This window comes from Colobus angolensis, unplaced genomic scaffold (genome assembly GCF_000951035.1).
Source record: "Colobus angolensis palliatus isolate OR3802 unplaced genomic scaffold, Cang.pa_1.0 Scaffold88, whole genome shotgun sequence".
NCBI classification, from domain to species: Eukaryota; Metazoa; Chordata; class Mammalia; order Primates; family Cercopithecidae; genus Colobus; species Colobus angolensis.
In genome coordinates, this window is record NW_012122709.1 from 5,645,000 (window position 1) to 5,669,443 (window position 24,444).

Genomic DNA, 24,444 nt, shown 5'->3' on the forward strand with positions numbered 1-24,444 from the left:
ACCTTCCTCTAGGCCTGACTAAGAGAGAGAGCTGGTATGAACGATAAATCAAAGCCAGAGGTAGAAGACAGTACAGGAGAGGACAGGTGATGATGCGGTGGGAGCTTGGGACAGAGTGTGGCTAGTGCTTCACCAGGTCAGGAGCAGTCAGCTTGGCCTGGGCCTGTGGCAGGACAAGATGGAACTTAAACAAAAACACAGCCTGTCTTGGGGTGCCCAGGTGGAAGGCAGAAACATCCACCAGGGCTCTGCCCTCGGACCCAACCCTCCTCCGGCCCTGTGCAGGCTGTGTTCTTTGTGCTCAGTCCTTCCTTCATGTCAAGGCCAGCAGTTAGGCCACAGCTTCCTTGGTCCTGCCAAGGAGATGTCTGTCCCTTCATGTGATTTCTAGGAAAAACTAATTTTTTTATACTCTGTAAAATGGGAGAAGATAGCTCATAGGATTTCTGTGAGAAATAAATGAAATTATGCTTGTAAACCCTTGGCTCATTGCTTAACAATGTTAATTTTCTCCTTGTCACACAAATAATGATACCTGAGACTTGAACAGTTAGTAGGAGAGGCAAGAGTGGTTTTGGGGGCTTTATCCATTCTCCCCCATAATCTCCATCTCTCCAGAATGGAAGGTTTCCCATTCTTTGATGTCTTTCCCAATCTTAAGTGCTATGAAAATACAGCCTCAAGGCAAGTTCCTGAGGCATCTTCCAACCAGGTTGCTGTCCTTAGCCCCTCCTCTGCAGAAACTCGGAAGCTGCTATTACATACTGTGTTGTTTGATTTGTAAATGCTGCCTCATGCGTGTGATTTAGTCTGTTCTTATCTCTGGTGTAATCCCCCAAGCACCCGTTGAACCCATACTGGTCTTCAAAAATTCTTATTGAAGCGAAATAATTTCTTCTGCCCACAGGATGTCTGATCTGAAAGCATGTTGTGGTCCGCTACACACAAGAGCAAAAGAAGAGCAGGAAGGAACTCAGTGCCAAGACTATAGCCACAGGAAGAACAGTAGCTCTTAGGACTGCAGCTCTAAAGACAGGCCAGGTCATTACAGGAACGTCTGCTCCCTTAGCCTTGCCAGACAGAGGAGGGTTAAGAAAGGAACTGCCGACCCTGATACGCAAACTGCCACGAGTGCGTCCTGCCTTTCTATCAGCGTCAGATGGCTAGCGATGGATGGCTGTAAAGTGGATATAATTAATACTTTATTTTCTGGGCCACGGTGCTGGTTGGGAGCACCAAGCAAATCAACCAACAGATTAAAGAGTGATGGAGAAAGCTGTGTTTTGGGCCTCATTGGGAACAGAATGGAAGAGTTGAGGGTGGAAGGGACCTTAGCAAGTCTTCTGATCCATGTTTCAACCTTCATTTCCCCATAACCTCAAGGAGAGAGTTGCTTTTCCTGTTCTTCAAATGAGTTCCTTGAATTCACACTCTATTTCTTTGAATTTGCACAGACTGTTGAGGAACAGGCGGCGGGGTCACCCTAGGGGTCTGCTCAGACAAGCCTGGAAGAGAAAAATTTTACATAGAAGACTGGGCTGGAAGAGGCCTGGGAATTTGAGGATTCCCACTTCCACACTGCCCACTCTAGTTCTCAAGAGGCAGCTATGCTGCAGTGCAGACCACTGAATTTAGATTCAGGAATCTGGGTTTACATCTCATTCCTCCTCTTACTTGCAAGTCACTTACCACACCAGGCCTCGGTTTCCTGGACAATAAAATGGGGATAACGTTGTCCCAGGTGGTTTTTGGTGGTAACAAAATTATGCACATGAGCACGCCTTGTAATCTAAGTTAGACCTGCACTAACCTAGATTAGCTAACCAGGGTGGAGGGTGGGAGGGGCAGGCTTTATTGTGTGACTTACCTAGAGGCCAAGGAGAGTCACCATGGATAGGGCAGTCCTTGTTAGTCCCCTGCTCTCTCAATGTGGCTCTGAGAATCTCCAGGAAGAATTGGCTGGTTGAATTCTCAACTCTACCAAGAAAGGTGTGCTGGAGACCAGGGCCATAGAAGTCTCCTTGTTGATGTACGAAAATCAGGAAGCTGTCTCAGGTCCTCTTTACCGACACACAGTGTAATTATTCATCTCCTTCCCTGTCAGTCGGCACTGGAAAATTTACTTCTTCTAAAAGGAACAAATGTCTCTAGCTCTTGTTGCTCCAACAAGGTGTCTGGCTTGATTCCTAAAATAAATGAGTAAATAAACAAATGGATTAATATAGAATAAATAAATCAAGATAAAAGGAAGATAGAGAAATTGAAAAGCCACATCAGAGTATCAAGGATTGGGGTACCAGTGTGGGGACCACCTTCCTTTTCAGTATTCCCACAAACTCTCCCTGGGACAATTTCATCAGAGGAGTCATTCATTCATTCATTCATTCATGCATCTATTTGGCAAGTGTTCTCTCGCTTGTATGGTGTTCTTAGTGCTGGGCTGGCTCTGCGGGGAGGACTGTGATTTGGTCTCTCAGGAGCTTGCCAGACCCAGGGAATTACAGGGCCTGTGGTTCTGAGGCTCCAGGGCTGCTCTCAGCTGAGCTGTAGGAGGACAAGAGGGCAGATCTCCCCCAAAGCTTCCCTGGAGGACTGAAGCATTCTGCTCCTGGGACAGTCTTCTTGGCTCTTTCTTCCACATCTCAACCTTCAGCGTCTCAGCGACTGGCCTATGTACTCTTGGGCTTGCTTGAGGACCTTGAGGAAATGAGTCTAAATCAACAAATGCCCTGTCCTCAGAGAACAGCCTCATTAGTTGTAAATGCAGTCTGGATTCTTTCTCTTTTTTCTGCACATGGAAGCGTCTTCCCCCTACAGTGAGGCCAAGAGCTTGGCAGGGGTGATGTTGATATTTAGCTCCAGACTGCTGTTAATGCTTCTTTCCCTCATATTTGTGAACGCTTCTTTTATTTTTTATTGTAATATGCTTATTTTGGATCTTAAATTTATACAGCAATGCAGCTGCTTCCAAGGAAGAAGCCAAAATGCCAATCTTCCATCAGACCAGAGCCTGTAGCTATGGCACAGGATCTAACAAAAAATATTACTGCATTAAATGTAATTTTTAGCAGCAGTTAAGTGCCTGCTGTAGTACTCTGTCCATATCAAGTGCCCTGCAAATGTTAATGCTGGATTAAAGAAAACACAAAACAAAACGAACATAATGGGAAGAAGGAGTAAGTAGAGTGGGCAATGAAAATTAAATGAGAAAAAGCAAAGTTAAAGCATGAAAAAAGGTTTAATGGAGTATTATAGAATTATCTACTGAAAGGATGAAGTAGAACAAACTAAAAATAAAAAGGCAATATAACAGCTTAGATAAGAGGAATGTAGAGGCAGAGAGAAGCTGGAGAGGTAATTAGGACAATTACCTCCATGCAGTGGTTTTCAATCTTGGCCCCACACTGGGACCACCTGGGGAGTTTTAGGAACTACTGAAGCCTAGGTGCCACCCCCACAGAGGCTGATTTCATTAGTCTGGGGTGGGTTCTGGGCAACAGGATTTTAAAAAATTCCTTAGATAATTCTGATGTACAACCAGGGTTGAAAGTCACTGTGTAACAAAAAGAAGAACTGTAGGACAGTAAAGGCTTATACACTGTTGCATTGAGGGGACAAGGAAGAGGTGTCACCTGTGACCGTAGGGCCTGCTGTAGCATCGGGACTGGCCAGTCTTCTGCTCCTTGTCCTTTCTCTATGACCAGTGCAGACCTCCAACAGCTTTCCTGCCTGGTGATTGCTCACTTCTTATAAACCAGAGGGCACACGGCTCTGCTTAGGTCAGCACCAACCATCTTCCTGTTCCCTTGATCTCTTTCAACAGTGTTAGGCACTTAGTGGGTGCTTAGTAAATATTCACTAGGTGATATCATACCTGGCATTCTGGGTCCTCCTGTGCTAGATGAAATGGGCTAAGTCTGTGTTCTTGGTTCTTCCTCCTAATCCTGCCCTGACCTTTCAGATAGAAATTTTGTCCTATCCAGCTCCCTTCTGAGAGGTAGAATTCAGCTGGGGAGCCCACTAGCTGGGATTCCTTACATTGGGACGTCACTCTGTGTGTGTGTGTGTGTGTGTGTGAGAGATGGAACCTAGCCTGTAGTGCACTGGACTCACAGAGTAATGGGTTCTTGCTATATTTCAACTTTGCATTCTTTTTTCCTCCCTCCCTTCCTTCCTTCCTTCCTTCCTTCCTTCCTTCCTTCCTTCCTTCCTTCCTTCCTTCCTTCCTTCCTTCCTTCTTTCCTTTCTTCCTTCCATCCTTCCTTCCTTCTTCCCTCTGTTTTTGTCTTACAATTCCCAGGCTCATGGCAGACCATAGTAATCCAAGGAGACCTACCATTAGGATTGAAAATGTGTCCAGTTCTCTGAAATGGCCACTTGTTTTTGGAGGGAGATAGATTGCTTTCTGCTCTCCTGGAATTGCAGATTTCACAGTGAAGATTTGCTGCCCCAGGGAGAGCAGGGGGTGGACTGTAAAGTTATTGCTGTCTCTGGAAATCCTCTTTGATTTGTTCTGCTCGCTGGAAGACTGTGGGGGTGTGCTGGTCCTCAGGTAGAACCTGGAGAAGACATGACACAGGTTTTCATGCTAACAATAGACTATTCCTATGTTTTTGTTGGTAGAAGCCCATTTATAAAAAATAAAACAATGGTTATTATGTACTTCCATTCAACAATATCTCAATAAAGAGGTACAACTGGAAAAACCTGGATTGGGAGCAGATGGAAAATTAGTTTAAAAGGGCCCGAACAGGAGCCCCTCCCCCTTTGTAGTAGTCTCTGCATACAAGAAAAAGCATTTCCCACTTTCCTCCTCTGAAATGGAGAAAAGAATTTTGCTCAAGGTTCCTGGCTGGGAGTAGGCTGAGGGGATAGCTCAGTGTTAGAGAGAATTAAATGCTGTTTTCTTTTCCTTTGGTGGTGGGACTTATGGAAATGTAGAGTGTTTAATGTTTATAGAGAGCTCAAATTTTGTAGCTGGAATCATACTTCTGTGGAATTAAGATTTTATTATACAGATCTTACATTCCTTCAATTGGCTGATTACTCCTGGGGCACCACAGGGTGGTGACAAGGGTGGGCCCTCCCAGAACCCTAGAAAAAATCCCTGCTTCATCTCCTGTGGGGAAACAAATAAATACCCTTCATCCTTCAATACAAGGGAGGGGAGAAAGTTGTAGGAGCGTCTCTGGGCTTGAGACCCTCCCCTACTCCACCTCCAGTGGGAGACAGCGAGATGACCCTATCTACTGTGATGGTTCTATGATGCCAGAGGAGGGGAGAAGACAGATGGATGGGGACTTGTCCTCTTTCCCTTGGGAGGGGGTGGTGGGTCTGGCCTTCCATGCCAGGGGCTCCCATAGTCATTGACAATAACTTGCATTGCCCAGCAGTTCCATGGGTACATCCCAATTCTTGAGCTAATATACCTACTACTTTTTGCTTAGTTTTATTATAGATTGGGAGGAAAAAGGAATGAGGCTGAAAGATTGCCAAAACATGGAGTCAGAGCTAACTGAGAAAACAATGGAAGAGCAACATGGAATCACTGCAGGATGCTTTTGGAAAGGCAACTGTGTAGGTTTGAAAAAAAAAAAGTGGCTTGAAGTATAGCTTTGGGGGCTAGAAAAGAGTTCCTAAACCATTAAGTAGGAAAGTGAGTGCAGCATTTCAGTGGGATCTTAGACTTACAGCAGCTTGGGCCACTATAAACCAGTGTCCTGGTCATGTCCTGGGAACCTCACCCACTATGCATCTGCTACTGTCCCATTGTCATAACCTGTATACCTCAGATATTCTTGCTGGTTATGTGGGGTTTATATTGAGTTTGGTGGTGTGTGGGGACTGGTATAGGGGCAAGGACTGGAGTAAACACACTTTCTTTATAACATTCACCATGGCTAGAGATGCCACAGTGCAGAGTGGTTGTTTTATAATCACCACTGTACCGCTGTGTTAAAGCCTGGTTTAGAATGTGAGTGCTCTTATATTCATAATGTATATGACAAGTTAAAGGGCTCTTAACATTGAGCTATGTAATGAATGTTTAGTATGAGTGAATGAAAAGATTATTGAATAGAAATACTAGCTATCCAATTGGCAGGGCTCTAATTGCAAAGTAGTCTGAGCATTAGCACACATGCATAACTAAGTAGTGACTGGGGGAACTTGGGAATTACCAAAGGAGGGCAAAGGAAATACTATGTGCAGCAAGATTCCTCTGGCATGGTGAACAGTCTCAGCATCTATCCCACTGAAATAACATCGTGGATGGGATCACGGTACATGACAAAGCATACGGTATCAATCTAGCCCATCAGCAGTGTCCAGGCTGTGGTGAGAAACCAGAGATGTAGTCTAACATAAGATGCATAGGGAATGGCACATGCCAAGGAGATGGACTGGAAGAACCCATGGAAAGAGGATTTTTGGAAGATCCAATTGACAGCTATCTCTCTGTCAGAATACCTTTTTTAACAAGGTGCCAGCTCACATCCCAGACTGGTGACCCAGAGGCTGAGCTGAGAGTCACAGCTGCAGCCTGCTCAGATAACTGTTGCCTTTATTGAAAGCTGCTGTGTTTGCATTGACTCACATCATGGTTGGGGACTCAGCTGGACAGCATACCAAATGCCAAGCAGAAATTTCTAATGCCACCGTCTGCCCAGAGGACTCCTTGTTAAAAAATATTATGGCACAAACTATATGTTTGTCCAGGGAAATGTGATAGGGAAGCAACACTAGCAGAAAGGTAAAATACAGTCTAAAATGCCATGGCAGTTGGAAAATGTTTGTTTTTGTGAAAGATGCAATTCAGTCAATTTCCCTTTGATTTTGACAGGTTAAACTCTAAGTTTCAAGTACATGGAGGCTAAGTCAAAAAATGTTTTAGGGCAAGCAAGATGAGAAAAAGCAGCCTCTGCATGCACACATGAGGGAGCTGTGCAAAGGAACCAATGTCCACACTATAGTCAGGGCCTCCCTGTGTGGCAATCAGGAACCCAGACTTACATGGACCATCCAGCATAAAAAGGCTCTTGGCTTTTCTCTAGTCAATACTTAGGTTCTATCAGTCCTCTTTTCTTCTAAGGGCGTATGAAACCTTGGCTGATTTTGACTGGTAAAGGAGGCCTTGGGAGAGGCTTAGAAAATATTGGGATTAAAATGCAGAGGAAGGACCAGAAGTGCAGCTGCCACGTGCTATTATTAGAACTGACGGTGAAACACCTTTCTGCAGTCCAGAGAGCCTTCCTCTTCTGACCTCCTCTTTGACCCTGAATCTAATCCTGTAAATGCTGAGGAGTCAGCATTATGTGGTTGAATTGTACTCTGGTTGGGTGGGAGCACTTTAGGCAAGCCCCCTGGCACCATCTTTTTGTCTTTTTATTTTAAAGTAGGGAATAGATCCAAGTGAAGGCTATTGTGAAGAGTAAGTCATCCATGGCTGTAACACGCCAGCATCGCCAGATGGGGTGCGGGAACGTAGGCAATTTATAAAACCTTTGCAGCAGCTGCTGTGACCACAAGGGATGATACTGGTTCAATTTAGCATTTTTAAACTTAAGTATTCACCTCATGCTAATGTATGTAGCTGTGTTCTCTCATTTGAAGTTGTTCATTTGGAAATACAGAAGGATGGAGCATTATTTCTTTAAATAAAATATTCCCTTTCATTACATCTGTGTCTCAGTGATCCCTAAAGCAGAAATTCAGTTCAAACATTAAATTCAATAATCATATATTAAACAGTTACTCTGCAATGCACTATGGAAACTGAAGATGAAACAGACCAAGGATCCCCGCCTTGAGGGGTTTATAAATTAGGAAGAGGATGAAGGAAGTATGCAAACAATCATGGCAAAAGAGAAAACACATGAAATAACTCAAGAGTGGTAAGTGCTAAGGTGGTTCAACTGGGGGAAGATTATATCCTCAGAGGAGAGTTTTGCATTGGAGATATAAATTTGGAAGTCATGGGCACGTATGTGAAATTAATGCTGCGAGGGTGAATGAGATCATGTAGGGAGAGAGAGAGAAGAGAACACAGACCCAGGCAAGGACCCTGGCTGCTCTAGTATTTAGAAGATATATAGTGGAGGAAGAGCCAGCAAGGGGGACTGAGAAGGAGAAGCCAGTGACGAAGGGGAAAATCAGCCAAGAGTGGCATCTCAGAAGCTAAGTGTGGAAAACATTTTGAGGAGGAATGGGTGGCCAATGGTGTAGCTAACCACTGGGAGGTTGTATGATCACTGGCTATTTACTTCTGTGCTTGTCTTGTGTCTGTCTCCTCTTATTTTATACACATAAGTCCGCATGTCTGATTTGCTCACGCCATGTACTCATTGCCTGGCACAGTACTTGGCACATAGTAGGACTCAAGATATATTTGTTGCAGAAAGAAAGGAAGGAACAAAAGCCAGTCTGAAGTGTTTATACTTAATTCAGTAGACAAAGAGTAGTATCTGAATAGCATTTTCAGGTTTCTGACATTGAGTTTGGTCTTAGCAAAAAATGCAAGCTTTCTTTTTGAGGCCTGTACAGACCCATTGGCCTTACGCATAGCTCCTCTCAACATCATTAGGTACCCTTCAGTCTGGATGCACAGAAATCAGGAAACAGCAGGAATCTGACTGATTCCCACGGAATCCTTTGGGACAGTATTTGCCTATAGAATTTCATGAGTCTTAATGGCTGTGCCATTACAAAAAGAATTCTGTGATTCCAATCCCACGTTAAATAGGTATCTTTACAGCAGGGATTCTCAGAGCATTTAATATGGTAATAAGAATTTAAATATTAAGAGGAGGCTAGTAACATGTCGCATTTGCCAACATTATCTGATGGTGGAATTCTTTTAAATTGTGCGACAACTGTTAACATCTTGAGGGATGGTGACATTCTGAAAATAATTGGGCAAATGTTGCCCCAGAAGAATTTTAAGAAGAAAAAAAATCATTTTAAATTCCTTTATAGTTGACAGCAGGAGAAACTCCCCAGGATGGAGACAAATTACATGGGTGGAGTTAAAGGGTATGGTAGGTTATAATTATTATTCTGAAGTATTTGATCCTTCTTTCCATGAAAAAGGTTATTGATTCCTACGCATTGCTATGTGTCTTGCAGTGCCTTCTGTGGGAAAGGTGTGAGTCCCTGCCTAGTAGATTTTGTGCTTGGCCATGGAAGGGCTTTGGCCAATGAATGTGAGTGGACATGATGTCTGCTGTGTTTGAGCAGAAGTTTTAAGAAGTATCTTGAGTTTCTGCTTGCACTTCTCTTGTTCTTTTTCTTCTGTCATAAAAACAGTGTGGAGGGGCATGGTGGCTCATGCCTATCATCTCAGCACTTTGGGTTGTTAAGGCAGGTGGATTGCTTGAGCCCAGGAGTTGGAGACCAGCCTTGGCAACATGGCAAAACCCCATCTCTACAAAAAAAAAAAAAAAAAAATCAAAAATTAGCCAGGCATGGTGGCATGCACACCTGCAGTCCTAGCTACTTGGGAGGCTGAGGTGGGAGAATCTCTTGAGTCCAGGAGGTTGAGGCTACAGTGAGCTGAGATCGCACCACTGTACTGCAGCCTCTGGGCAACAGAGTGAGATCCTGTCAGAAAAAAAAAAAAAAAAGTATGTCCCAAATAGTGGCTTATCTTTCATCTTGGGCTCTGAAATGGGAAGACACAGGCAGCAGAGCTCAGCAGCCAACTGGTAGTAAAAGCGGGAACAAAAAGTAAATGTTCATTGCTGTAAGCCACTGAGGTCCTGGCACTGTTTGTTACCACAGCAGAGCTGACTAATACAAAGAGGAAAATATGGAAGGATGATATGACTATGGCAGCTGTTTTATTCCAGAGCTCTCAGAAGAGACACAATTTCAGAGGAGAAGCAGAAAGCTGAATCAGAATGGCTCAGTTTACAGGTGACTTTTTTGTATAGGGCAAAAGTTTTACTCTTGCTGTGATTAAAAACAACTCCATAAATGAAAATGGTTCAATCTAACCCAGATAAAGATTTATAGATCCGGTGTAGCTACAAGGCGCTGGGATATCTGAGGAGAAATCTCAATATTTCACACCAAATGAAATCAAAGAACACACCAAGGTGAAGGTTCACAGCCAGCCCCATTGGCGTGGTTGCTGCTTTATAAAGCATTTTACTAGTCTCCCTGGGTTTCCTCACATTGGCAGGATGAGGCTAGGTCAGTGCACCAGTGGTACCAAATTCTGGGAAAGCCCAGAGGTTTGGGAAATCTCTTTAAGAACAGAAAGTTATTAATAAAAGGAGTGATCATTATTCAAGGAAATAATATTCTCCTTTTCCTCTCCCCTTCCTCTTTGCTTTTCTTAATTCTTTATCTTTTCAACCCATACCACTACCATTTTGGCTGCTCTGTTCTGCATGTATAATAGCAGCATTTTGGAAGTATCTAAGTTTTACTTGGCAGGGAATTAACTACATTCTGTGGTTATAGAACCCCTATGAAAGCTCTGATATAAATCCACTTTCCCACAAAAAGAAACTGATTGTGTCTAGTCTGGGGTTTTGTATTTTTCCATAAAATTTCAGTTTATTTATTTTCATTTTTTTAATTTAAAATTTTTTTATTTTACTTTAAGTTCCAGGATACATGTGCAGAGTGTGCAGGTTTATTACATAGGTATAAACGTGCCACGGTGGTTTGCAGCACATTTTTCGTTATTTTTCAATATTTTATTTTTTCTTTTTATTTTAATAGAGATGAGGTCTTGCTTTGTCACCCAGGCTGGTCTTGAACTCCTGGGCTCAAGCAATTCTCCCATGTTGGCCTCTCAAAGTGTTGGGATTAAAAACAAACAAGCAAACAAAAAAAGTGTTGGGATTACAGGCATGAACCAGCACGCCAGGCCTATTTCCAGTTGTTCATTTTCACTGCAAGCATCAGAGACCAAGGTGAGTGTGTTTGTGTGTAACTGTTGAGGATGCTCATCTTCCCTCCTGGGTCATCTTAAGGAACCTGCAAGCACACCTTACCTCAGGGAAACAAGTGCTTTTTCTGTTATGAGCCCATGTCACCTCCTCTGAGAAGCACTCCCCGTCTCTAGGCCATCACTTTCTTCTCTGTGTTCTGCTTGCTCCTTTCTCTGTTAGTAAGTTTCTATTTTCATGTCTCTTTCTTCCACTAGGAAGAGCACCTTGAGGACAGGAATTGAGCTTTGGCCGCCTTTGTAACTGAGCGTGTGGCACAGGACCAGGAATAATCTATGTGCTCAGTACATATTTGAGGGATGAGGATATGCATCCCCATAATTATAGACTTGTGTATTTTAATGATACAGCTACTGAAAATAGCGACACAAAATGAAAAACACCAAGAGGGCTCATCATAAGCCTAGCCAGTAGTCACTGAGAAAATAATAATCATTTTGGGCTCCTCTGATTTCTTCTTGTCTATCTAGACTCTCAGGGCAGGTTTTACTTACCTGTTCAGGGTCCCTATGTGGAAGCTGGCTCAGACCTATGGAGGACCCTCCAATTCTGTTCAGTTGTCCTGTGTGCCTAAGAATGGGCTCTTGAGTAAGCCAGACAGAATGAGTATAAATCAGTGGTTTCTAAGAAGCCTTGAACTCCAGCTCAGGATGACATTGGAGTCTCCGAGACCTCTAAAAAGTGAGAATATGGCAAGGCTTGAGGCTCCACTGCAGCCCAGAGTATGTGATGATGATCAAATTCTGGGAAGTCCCAGAATGTGAGAAATTCATTCATTTATTCATACAGATATGTTTATGCGATTTGTCGGGTTGAATAAGCAAATGCAGATATAGTCCTTGATCTCCAGAGCTTACAGACTCATGAGAAAATAGGCATAATCAAATTAATAAAATATTACAAACTGATATATGAAAGCACTAAAGAATAAACAACCTGAACTTGTCAGGAGATCTCAAGATGCCCTGAAAAATGAATGTGTAGACTTTGATCTTTTTTGTTTAACTCCTTTCAATAGGAGTTAAACAGGGGATGAGGAGAGGGAGAGTGTTGCAAAACCCTGGGGTGCGAAGGCACCTGGTACATTCAAGTATTTGATAGCTGGAAGAAGGCATGTTTGGAAAATGAGGGAGAGAGGAGTGAGGTATGGTAGAGGAGGTGAGAAGCAGTCAGACTGTGCAAGGTCTTAGAGGACTTTTAGGGATTTTCGTGTTTTGCCTATCTGCAATGGGAAGTTATTGAAGGATATTTAATGAGGGGTATGACGTGATCATATTTGTATTTTGGAAAGATCACTCTGGCTGCTGTGGGGAGGAGATATTGAATAGTACCAGAGGTGAGGAGATATTGAGTAGTACCAGAGGCCAGCTAACTTAACTCAACAGGCTATAGAAACAATCCAAAGAAGAAAATGATGGTTTTGACCAGGCTGGTGGCAGTGGATGGAGAGCAGTGGATGGGTTTGAAATGATGGTGTTATTCCTTCAGATAGGGCACTTTAGGCTAGGGCCATATTCACAAGGAAGATCTTGATTTAAGTCTTGGAGTTGAGCCGAAGTGCCTTTGAGACACCTGAGTAGAACTGTTGGTCAGGTGGACACATAGATATTAATTCAATTCATGTATTCAACTCACATTTATTGACTACCTGCTATAGGTTAGTCACTCTATTAAGAATCATATGGTACAGGAAAATATATTGAACTCAGATTCTTCTCTCAAGGAGTTTAAAATTTCTTAGACAGTTATGAGGAATGGTTGGACAGGATAACTATCTTTAAATATTTGAATATGCGAAGGTGAACTTAGTCTGTGTTACTCCGGAAGGCATAACAGACATAAAGATATGAAGTTATGGGAGGCAGATTTTGATTTGGTTTAGGACAGATTTTTTGAAATAAGAATTATCATTGAAAATATTTGAATTGAGACTGGATGATCTTATTCATTCAATATTTAGTGGACATTTAAACTGAATGAAGGGATTCCTACTTGGCCTTTAAGATCCTTTCTGGCTTTCGAATTCAATGATTCCAATTTTCTGTTTAAAATCTTAATTTTCAGAGTGAAGGTCACAACTTGGATTTCCTTGAGTTCATTTTCTTATTTGGACCCTACCTATATCATCCTGAGAGCTTTCAAGATGGTGTAACGAGGACTTACTTGCTCAAGGCTATGGCACCTTCTGAATTGAGAACGTGTTATATGATAGAAGTAACATTCTCTTCATTGCCTATCTCTGGCCTCCCCTAATGCAGAGGAAGTGGCATATTTACATGGTTTCAGATTCCCTTATTTTCTCTTGCCTTTCATTCATAGCCATGGTTTCACGATGTTGATTGACCCCTTTGTGAGGGCAGCCAGGAGATGGCACTGTTCCTGAAGCCAGGATGCCTTCTAGCTGCCTTTGGGCATCAGAGAGGAATTTTCTTTTTCTAGCCATCCAGCCTGCCCAAGGACTCTTCTTGAGAGCCTGGTGAGAGTGGCAAGCCTATTCCTATGTCTGACAGTCAAATTCAAAGTCTTTTTGAGGGTTGACAGATACTCTCTGGGATTTCTGTTCACTGCTCTGAACTCTTGCAAGTCAGCCCTTCTCATGATGGATAAGAATTACAGAAAGCAGAACAATGGAGGCAACAATAATATGAATTGTCTTTACCACTGGAGGGGGAAGAAAATTAACAATACAGGCTGGGCATGGTGACTCACGCCTGTTATCCCAGCACTTTGGGAGGCCGAGGCAGGTGATTCGCTTGAGGTCAGGAGTTCGAGACCAGCCTGGCCAACATGGTGAAACCCCATCTCTACTAAAAATACAAAAATTAGCCAGGCATGGTAGTGGGCACCTGTAATCCCAGCTACTTGGGAGGCTGAGTGAGAAGAATTCTATGAACCTGGAAGGAGGAGGTTGTGGTAAGCCGAGATCATGCCACTGCACTCTGGCCTGGGTGACAGAATGAGACTCTGTTCCAAAAAAAGAAAGGAAGGAAGGAAGAAAGAAAGAAAAAGAAAGGAAGAAAATGAACAATATAAAAACAATAGTGGGTGTTCATTTCACTCATGTGGCTTTCGGATTTCTGCAGAAACACTTGGTCTATGCCTATACTATGCTAGGGCCTTCAGTGGCCCTGTCTCCACTTAAATCTGAGGCTTCAGATGTTACATAAAATGCTTCCTTAATTACCTGCTAGTAAGTGCAGGAATTATTTAAATTTTCCAGGTTTTTTACTTTAATTTTTGTCTGGTTTCTTTTTTCATTGTGTCCAGATCCTCAGATTGTTGGGCAGTCCAGCTTTCTCCCAGGATTCCCTCCTCCTTGTCTCTAGGCCATTTTCCATGCTCACCCCAGGCCTACCTTAGGTTCTACATTACCCCACTCCAACATGGGCCTGAACTTCATGTCCTCATTCATCCTGCAGGAGTGGACCACTGGAGGCACACATTCTTGTGTCTCCTGTTCCTCTTGTTCCTGATCAGACTTAACCAGACACCAATAATTTGTGGATCTTTTTTTTGGCTTGATCTTGAATTGAAGGTATGTGGCACAAGATTCTGGGTTTCCGTGGATAATCCATCATGGTGTGGTAAAAAGTATATTGACTCAGTAAATATTAATTCATTTCCTTATTTGCTTGTGGATGAATGAGAAATGATAAAACCTAGAATTTATGTAATACCTTCTTCTAAGAAATATACAAGGACTCACTATCACCCCAATAAGAATATTTATTATCTTAGTAGTTACACAAATAATCCGTAAGCTGAACTGGGGATGACTGACTGCCTATCAGTGAGCCCTGGCGGCACATCCGTATCCCTTCAGGAGATTTTTTACAAGTATGGATTCTTGGGTGACATTTGGGAAAGAGTGATTTATTTATTTTTTTACCTCCATGAACGTTTTCAGTAATGATGAATGCCTAGACCAGTGCTTCTCAAACATTAATACGCATATAATTTACCTGGGGTCTCTTGTTTAAAATGCAGATTCTAATTCAGTGGATCTGGGATGGTACACGAGATTCTGCATTCTGAAAACCTTCCAGGTGACGCTGATTATGATTGTCTAGACTACACTTGGAATAGCAAGGTCTTAAGGCAGTGGCTTCAACCCCAGGGGGAGGGAAGGGTAAGAGGAGGGGAAGGAGGTTGAGTCATCTGGGAAGCCAGAGCTTCAAGCCCACACCAATTCAATCAAAATCTCTGGAGATGTATCCCAGACACTAGTATTTTCAAAGGATATCCCTAGGTGATTGAAATATGTGGATAGAGTTGAGAACCTTTGCTCTAGAGATGCCCTGACCACATCTAATGTCCATTTCTCTGTAGTCAGGGCAGGAGAGCCTGGGCACATGTCGCATGGTGAGAGAGGGAGCAAGAGAGAGAGGAGGAGGTACCAGGCTCCTTTTAAACAATCAGCTCACTCATGAACTAATAGAGTGAGAACTCATTTATCACCAAGGGGATGGAGCTAAACCATTCATGAGGGATCTTCTCCCATAAACCAGTGCCTTCCACTAGGTCCCACCTCCAACACTGGGAATTACATTGAAACATGAGATCTGGAGGGAACACACGCCTAAACCATATCAGCCTGTCAACATCCACATGAGTGAACTCGAAGTGGATCCTATTTCGGATGAGCCTTGAACTGACTACAGCCCTAGGTAACACTTTGATGGCAGCCTGATAAGAGGCCTTGAGCCAGAGGATGCAGCTAAGCCACACTTGGGTTTTTTGACCCACAGAAACTGAGATAATAAATGTCATTCTGAACCTCTAAGTTCTGAAGTGATGTGTATGTGACAATAGATAACAAGTATACCCACCCTGAAATACCCTTTCTTTTCCTTCCTACTTATCCAAGTCTTGCCTCTTTTAAGCCTCAGCTATTCTAAGACAATTTTCTTAATGTGGTATGTATACTACACAGCTTGAGAAGGAATGAAATAATTTCATTTGCAGCAACATGGATGGAACTGAAGGCCATTATCCTAAGTAAAATTTCCTAGAAACAGAAAGTCAAATATTGCATGTTCTCACTTATAAGTGGGGGCTAAACGATGTGTACACATGGACATGCACAGTAGAATAACAGACACTGAAGACTCCAACAGATGGGAAGGTGGGAGGGGAGTGAGGGTTGAAAAATTACCTACTGGGTACAATGGTTACTGTTTGGGTGATGGGTACACTAAAAGCCCAAGCTTCACCACTGTGCAACATATGCATGTAAGAAATTTGCACTTGTACTAAGCATATACAAATAAATTTTTTTTTTACAAAAGCAAAAAAAGTTTTAAAAACCATTTCTTTTCTTTTTTTTTGAAGCAGGATCTCACTCTTTCACCTAGACTCGAGTGCAGTGGTGTGATCATAGCTCACTGCAGTCTCAAACCTAAGAAACTTTTCTCAGAGTGATTGGTCCTTTCATAAACTCCTAGAGCGCTGCACACGAAATCACTAACCCTCATTATCATATGTGCTGTCTTATATTTTTGTATTCTTTGTAATCTTTAATTGTACTTTCGAATGCCCTGTCTTTTAAAAATAAATTGAAAACACATTGATGAGAATAGAACTTTGACTAGAACTTGCCTTAGAACTTTGCTATTCCCATGACCCATCCCAATACCATGAACAGTAAGTACCCTAGAAAAAATATGTGATGAAGATGATAGCACATTGGAAGAAATGTTGAATAGAAGGTATCAGGAGGGTTGACTTTTTGTTGTAACTTTTACGGTTATGTCTACTCTGTGTCCTAATGCCCGAATTTTAACCTTAGAGAGGTTAAAATGGAGAGAGGATTCCAGACAGATATTTGAGCAGAACAAAGAGAGCCAACAGGATGAAGGCACTACCTGGATGAGGGTTTAATGTTTGTATGTTTAAGCCCCTCTGCCTACTCGTCTGCTCAGTGGGTTCCTCCAGGTATTTGCTCCCTGCAGTCTCATACCTCCTTGGCTTACCCATTTCAACTTGGGACTCGGGAATCAAATAAATTTTTTAATTTAGTTGACCCATGCTCAACTCAGAGATTCCACATTGCCACAAGTATTTGTCTGTAAGCTCTCTCTCAGCAACCAGCATGAAGGAAGCCTGTGCATTTCCCCTTCCTGCTCACCCCTACCTGTCCCCAGGACTCTTCGGCAGCTGAGGGAAGATATAAAACACTCAATACCTGAAATAGTTGTGGCAACATTTCAGAAAATGACTCTATTCATCCTTCTTCACAGAGTAAGAATTAAAGCTATCTCTAATAGCTTTGGAAATTTTGATTAGGATGGTAATGGAAAACCATCCTTGCTTTATCTGGCTTATGCACATGAACACTTTCACAATAAAGACTGCAATGAGCTATAGCACTCATGATAGTAAAAGTTCTGTTTATCTCAGCCTGCCTCCACAATGAGAGGGCCTATTCAGTATTAAAAGCTGTTATTTTCAACCTTTCCTCAGGAGCCTGTGAGAGACAGATGCAGCAACCCCCCTCCCCCCACAACATCTCTCCACAAAAATCCTCACAGTCTTTTCTGCCCTCTTCAACTGATAAAGAAGGCCCCTCTAAGCCAACTGCAAAGATAAGCCCCTTGCCCCCACTTCAGCTCCTGGCCTCTTTTATCAGATGTTACTGTCGAAGTGATCAGGGAGCTTCATCTCAGGTGTGGTGCACATTTTAGCCTGGGGTGGTCTCGAATTGGATCTGCCGCCTCAGTTTGGCCCTAGGGTTTCTGAAGCGGTCAGAAAAGGAGCCGCAGCACTGTGGATATCAGACGCACAGTAGTAAGTCCCAACATCTTGTGTTGTTGCTTTTTGAATGTCAAGCATAAATTGACTTTTTAGAGTATCAATTTTCACCTTGAAATTATTCCCTAAATTGTCATTAGAATTGTTGCTTAGTTTGGAGACCAAAATCAGAGAGTTATCTTCACTCTTCTTATACCAGCTTATTTGATAGTTCTTCAGGTCCCCTCCTGTTACGCTGCAACGGAAGGTAGCAGCCTCCCCAATGAGGACAGTCAGTGCTTTGGTATCCGGTTCCAAAATTATACCCAATGAGACCCCTGAAATGAAAAGCCATAAGTCAGAAAGACTGTGAAGAACTTGCTCTTCCCCAAGGGGATGGGGTATTACAGCAGTGCTCTGCAATGATACACTCTTTTTGGCCCCCAGAAAATTGCCCCAGAGACCCACATCCCTAAAAGCCAAAGGTCCTTACCTGCGCAGAAGATGGTGAGGAAGAAGAGGAGGCAGGTCTTCGGCATGGCTTCATGGGCGAGGGGTGGTGACCCTGCAGTAGGCGGGTGCTCTCCTGGCGATCCCCGCCCAGATGAGCAGCTCTCTGCCCAGGAGAAGTTTTGTCCGTTATATCGGTGGTTTGGTGTTACTCACTTCCTGAGAGAGAGCTGTGACGGGCTGGCAAGGTCACAAGGTAAGTTGTTTATTCCACAAACATGGGCTATTGCAGGCCAGATACTATTAGGGAAACATAAAGGTAAACAATATGGATTTCTGCTTTTAAAAAATTCAGTTTTCTGGGAAGACAGACATACAATGACAAAGTGTTAAGTGCAAATACAGTGGAGTGTTAAGTCCTATTAAAGAAGTAGATACAGCATGTTCCAGGAGAGCGGTGGAAGGAAGTGCTTCTGCTTCCGGTACTCCGAAGGGAAACCCTGAACTGAGCCCTGAAAGTTCAGCAGGATGTTGTCAGCCTTCACTTCCAGTGTGCATTTCCAGGAGCGAGAACGGTCTGAGTAAAGGCATGAGGGCACGAAGGCGCAAACCAGTCTGTAAAATATGGTCATTCTGCCTCCAATTTTCTGCTGTGTGGTCCCTAAGACCTCCTGATCTGTTACCTTCTCCAGTCTCACATTTGGCCACTCCCCCACTTACGTTCAACACTTTAGCCACATAAAAATACTTGCAGGTTCAAAGATGTGTCATAGACTTCCAGATGTTCAGTCTTTACACTGGCTTCTTCTTCCTGGAAAAGCCATACCGTCCTTCTTCTCCCTTCTTTAACTCTACCTGAGGGAGGTGTTCCCCTGGACCTCCTGCCATGTTGGGTCATGGCACTTATCACCTCTATTCTCTGACAATCTGTTTGTTTTCTGCATTGAACTTTAAGAGTACTTAGAACATAAACAGTACCTTATTTATACTTGCATTCCTAATGCCCAGCACAGAGCTGGTCGATATTAGGAACTCAAAGATATTTGCTAGTCCAAGCAGGATTTCTAGATGCCCCAACTCTCAAGAAACCAAGAGGGTTGGTTGCTTATCTAGTGAAGACTGAGATTAGGAAAGAATTTGCCAGCAACTCAGGATAAAACATGGGAAATCCAGGTCTTTTACCCACTGTTGTATGCACAGGGAGAAGCGGGGCACTCTGCAGCAGGTGGTTCCCACTTGGACAGAACCTGCTAGGTACCTAGAGCAAGGTGCCTCCCACTTGGATAGAACCTGCTTGTAATAGCTAGTGGCTCACTGCCTAGGTGGTATCAGTGCCCACATTACCTACATGTAAAAGGAGCACTGACTTGGCAGGTCTACTAGCTCATGGTTTTGAATCTTGCTTTGTGACTTACCAGTAGCGGGACAAATTACAACTCTGAGTCTTGATTTCCTTATTTGCAAATGGGGTAATTATAGTTACCTTGCAGGGATGCTGCGAGGTTGAAATGAGAGAACACATGTGAAGGACTTATTCCTGTGCCAGGTACTCATTTAGATGTTGGCATCTTTGCCTTGTCTCTTCTTCTTTGCCATGGTGGGGTTAGTGACCTGGTCATAGCTCCCTGCCTGAGCCATAGTTACCGGGAGAGACACAGAGCTTGTTATTTCAAGTCTGGCACAGAACATTCCTCTGAGGGAAACAGTGGTCTGTTGAGCCATGTTAGGCTGCCGTAGGACTTGGGTAGATAAATGAATGAGCTGAATGAAGCCTTGTCAAGAGACATATGAGTAGTATCAATCTACTGTGCCCTTTGGCAAAGGACTGTCTCTGGCAGCTAAGGATGGAAGACACATATAAGTTAGACCCCCGTTTTCTTTGTCTATACAGGATAAAGAAAGGATAGGAGGACTTTAAGAAGAGAGAAGATGCCAAGGTCAAATCAAATTAACCCCATACCAGCTAGTATGCGTGCCCAGCTTAGTGTCATTCTCTGATGGTCTCTCTGGGGTCTCTGGGGTCTTTGATATAAAACATTTACCCATAGTATTACTTCAGTATAAATGGGAGAAAGTGCCAGAACTTCTGATTTTGTCCCTAATTGGAAGTTTTCGAACTATTTTTCCATTTGATTTGAGAATACATCCATTCTTTCCCCATCCTCTTTGAGCTTTATGGGTGAAAAAAGATAAATTTGGCAAAGAAAAGCCCTTTCCTTGCTTTATCTCTTACTCGTAACCCTCAAACTCCTCACCTAAAGCCTTAGTAACAGCAAAGTCTTTCCCTGATGGGTGCCCAGGATTCACCTCTGCTTAGGCAGGGTGCTTATCAGCTGTTTCTCCTGTTCCTAATTGCTTTCTTTGTTTTCTGGTTTCTCTGCTGTGTCTCCAGCTGGTTGGACAAGCAACTGAAGGACAGGAACAGAAGTGAATGAAAACAGAAGACGCTGTGTTCGTGTTTTCTCTTGGTTAGAATGCTGTGAGTCAGGACCTCAGTTGCTGGGTATCCTGCGACTGCCTTTGGTAAGTAAACGATTCTTCTTCTTAGTCTAGATGATTTGGGCTCAGAATGCTCCAATGGCTGGAATTAACTTGGTTTCTCTGATTTGTTCTACCGAAATGTCTGGGCTTCACTGGTTGTTTTAAAACAACATAAGATATTTTTGGAAATTAGTGAGGAATTTCAATTGGTGTCAAGGAAAATCACAGTGTCATTTGTCTCTAAAAAAATTTTGGCTGCCAATAGTCCATCTGCGACTCACTTTCCCAGCTGTGTGCCACCGAAGGAAGCAGCTGCTGAGCAAAACAGCATAGAGGCAAGTGGGGCCTTTCTCGAGTTGTAATTCTGCTTTTGTTACTGACTTGGGACCTTGAGATGTAAATAAACAAACTTTTTCATATCTAGTCTCAGCTCAGGATTTAATTCCTTTAGGATGTCTTCTTGGCTCCCATCACCTAACTCATTTTGAAATTGAAATATTCTAATTTCAATCTGTACTTTCCTCCTGGAACACCCCCATAATCATTACAACCAAGTATTTCTCTTGTTTCCACAAGCATCTGATTTGGGTCCTCTATTTCACTGTGAGCCCTACTATGGTATGAGTTACACAATGCAAGAAGACTTGGATCTCGGCATGGCATGGAGTACATAGCAAATACTAATATACATGATTGAATACAAAAATACCACTTCTGTCCCCTGAGATTTATGGATACTTGATGAACACTTGTTAACTAGTTAAACCTTCTTGCTCACCTTTTCTTCTACGACTGTCCTCCAAAGATTGCATGGGGAGATTAGAGGGCTCCTAGTTCGATTATGAGATGGTTGGGGCAGAGACTCTCAAATATTCCATCAGCTCCACCATAATTTTTGCTTTGCTTCTTATGGATCACTACCACAAAACCTGCCCCCAGGCAGTGCTCACCAATCCATATGCATGGTTCTGTAATTACTTTGTTCTTCTGCCCCTAAACTTTTCTTTACCTTCAATGGTAGTTGGTTTTGAAAAAGAAGAAAGACGATTTCTCTCACTGGGACTTTTAGCATGGAGTAATGAATGACAGAATCAGAGACATGGATGACAGATAGAGCTGCATTTCCCTATTACATGTGACGTGGCATTAGTCTTTGAGTGTTGACTCTGGGAGGAATTACTAAGTAGTTCCTTACTGGCAGAGCATACAGCAGGGTTACAAGAGTTGTAAGTGTCCTGTAGGAAACCTGAGTCTCCCACGTTAACATTCAGCAATTCTGGCTCTGAGGAGCCCTGGAGAAGGGCAAGCTTAGGAGGAACAGGGACTCAGTCACTCACCAAATACCCCTGAGTCTCTGCCTGTCCCATGAGGGTTAAGACTTGGAAATCTGACCCCAAAACCAAATTTTACAAAGGATCGTTGCCCAACTCTTTATTTGAAGAAAAATTTCCTGTTTTGTGTTATCCCATGTCCCTGAAGGGCTGTTCTTGGCGGGGTAACCAGTGCTGATAAACCCATATGTTGGCTGCAAATGAGAAAGCTAGCAAGATAGCAGGGGATTTGTGTTCCCACTGATGAATAAAACACAGAATCTGAATTAGCAGGAGACCCTGCATTTTCAGAAAAAAAAAAAAAAAATAGAGAAGACAGTCCTCACTTACCCCCAGTTCTCAGCTCAGCAGTTCATACCATCGAGTTTCCGTGGCTGGGGCCTTGAATAAACAGAGGCCGAAGTGGAGGTGTCTTTGTAGAGCCTCCTCACTTCTGGCGTCTTGGACTGATCCTGACTTCCCAGTTTTTGAGGATGACACAATGTCAGGCATACTGCGACTTAATTTGTTATCTTCTTAGAGGTGGGAACTTTTTCAGGTCATCTACTATGCCTTTTATGTTGATAGAACAAACATTATACTTTAAAAATATGCTCATAAATGACTTTCATTTTACTTTTGGCTTTAAAATTATAAATTATTCCATTATTCTATTCATTTAATGAGTGGGGCTACTGTTGTATTTTAATATCTCACAAAGCCTATATTTGCTTATTTTATGACAGTCAAGCAGAAATTACTTTCCTCTGTTTTTTATTTCTACATAGGAAGCCCTCAGTAATTTATTGACATCCAGGAAAAAGGTCCTGAAGGCCTTTTGAATTGTGTTTCTCTGAATTTCCATCGATATTTAATTCTTACTCGATAGGATACTAATGTAGAAAATAATGTTTGATTGTTCAAGAGACTGACTTATTTCTTATCAACAACTTCCTAAAGGCTCAACCCAGCCCAACAGAGGGAAAATTTAGTAATCATCCTCAGTATATTATCACACTCAATGGCAAAAGTAGTTAATACTCACTGAGTGCTTTTCACGTGCCAAGCCTTGCTCTGAATACAGTAACACGTGCTATAGTTCACTTAATTTCTGCAACAATTCCCTGAGGTAGGTGATATTGTTATCATTATTTTATAGATGAGGAAAGCAAAGCACAAAGTAACTTGCCCAAGGTCATATAGCTATTGAGTCAGTAAACGGAAGGTCTGGAATTCAAAACTCAAGAAGTCTGGCTTTAAAGTCTGAACTTGAGCTCAGTCCTTTTATGATGCTTCTTACAGCATGCCTGTCTATGTATCTATTCATCTATCATCTATGTATAAATTTACTGTACATATACATGTATACATAGATATTTAATATTTTTTCAGGCTTTTAGAAATGTTGGTAAGTTAAGGGTATGTCATTATGATGTTAATTGCTGGCCTTGATTTTATATATGTGTGCAATTCATTTGTCTCTGTGTATCAAAGACTGCTTTTATTTGTCAGCTGGAAGATTCAAGTAATTAAACAGGATTTAATTTTAATTTCTCATGGTTTAGCAAGATAAAAGTGAGGAGATCCTACCTGCTGAATACATTTTATTATTTGAGAAGTGTTTGTTATATATGTTTGTATCCCTCACAATACTCAATACATCAATTTGTAAGCCATAAAGGACTTTTAGTTTTGAATGAATGAATCGATGATGCATTCAAGATGCAAGTTTAAGATGACACTAAACACCCTGTGTGCTGTTGGTGGATCCTTTGAATTTTCTGTGTTGAGGCTGCTTGAGGCTTACAGTGTTTGTTCAGTGTGATATCCAGTATGCATCATGGAGCCCACAGTGCACAGCAGTAAATGGCTCTGTCTCTTGGCTGCACATGCTTAAGGATTAAGATTCTGGAGAACAATTTTCTGTCCACAGACAACTAGCAATTCTCTGCAGATGCCAGCACACAGAACCATAATTCCCATCAGGAATATTATATTGGCATTGGAACTTGACATCTGTCCCAGTGATGGTGGCCATGTTGGAAGGCTGTCTGATTTCAGTCTTGCAGGAGCCATCTGGCAAAGAAAAAATGATAGAAAATGAGAAATGAGAAATGGTGGGAAATCGTACCCGTTTACCTGGGGGCCACTTACAGAGGAAGGGCGGCGCAATGTAGAGAAGTCGGTACATGGTGCGTCTGCGGTTCTCAGTGCTGTGCACCATGTAGCCTACTTTGCATGCACAATGCACTTGGGCCACCTTATCTACAACAGCCATGTGGCTGCTTCATTGTGAAGCAATAAAGGAAAGAGGTCCTTGGGGGTGGTTGATGCCGGTGCTATCAAAAGACATACTCAGATTTGTTCAAAGGCTGCAATCCAACAGACTCCTTAGAGGAGGCTCTGGTGCCCTCCGCCACTCAGGGCCTGTGTTTTCAGCATATGGTGCCATTCCCTTATCAGCCCTGGGAGGCTTATTCTCTGAAAAGAAACAGCCAGGAAAATAGTCTTTTGTT

The 24,444-nt window shown here is 42.6% G+C and overlaps 2 long non-coding RNA genes and 2 gene segments (V, D, J or C); 2 read left to right on the top strand and 2 right to left on the bottom strand.

The window, feature by feature from the left end:
* Positions 1–2,213, top strand: part of LOC105503810 — a 15,362-nt gene extending 13,149 nt beyond the window's left edge. The window contains exon 2 of the long non-coding RNA XR_001000534.1: positions 908–2,213. This is a non-coding gene — a long non-coding RNA (uncharacterized LOC105503810). The remainder of the gene's footprint in view (positions 1–907) is intronic.
* Positions 1–24,444, bottom strand: part of LOC105503813 — a 908,479-nt gene that overhangs the window by 132,349 nt on the left and 751,686 nt on the right.
* The window catches only part of LOC105503812, a 594,664-nt gene that overhangs the window by 96,927 nt on the left and 473,293 nt on the right, over positions 1–24,444 (bottom strand).
* Positions 1–24,444, top strand: part of LOC105503811 — a 105,644-nt gene that overhangs the window by 64,601 nt on the left and 16,599 nt on the right. The window lies entirely within an intron of this gene.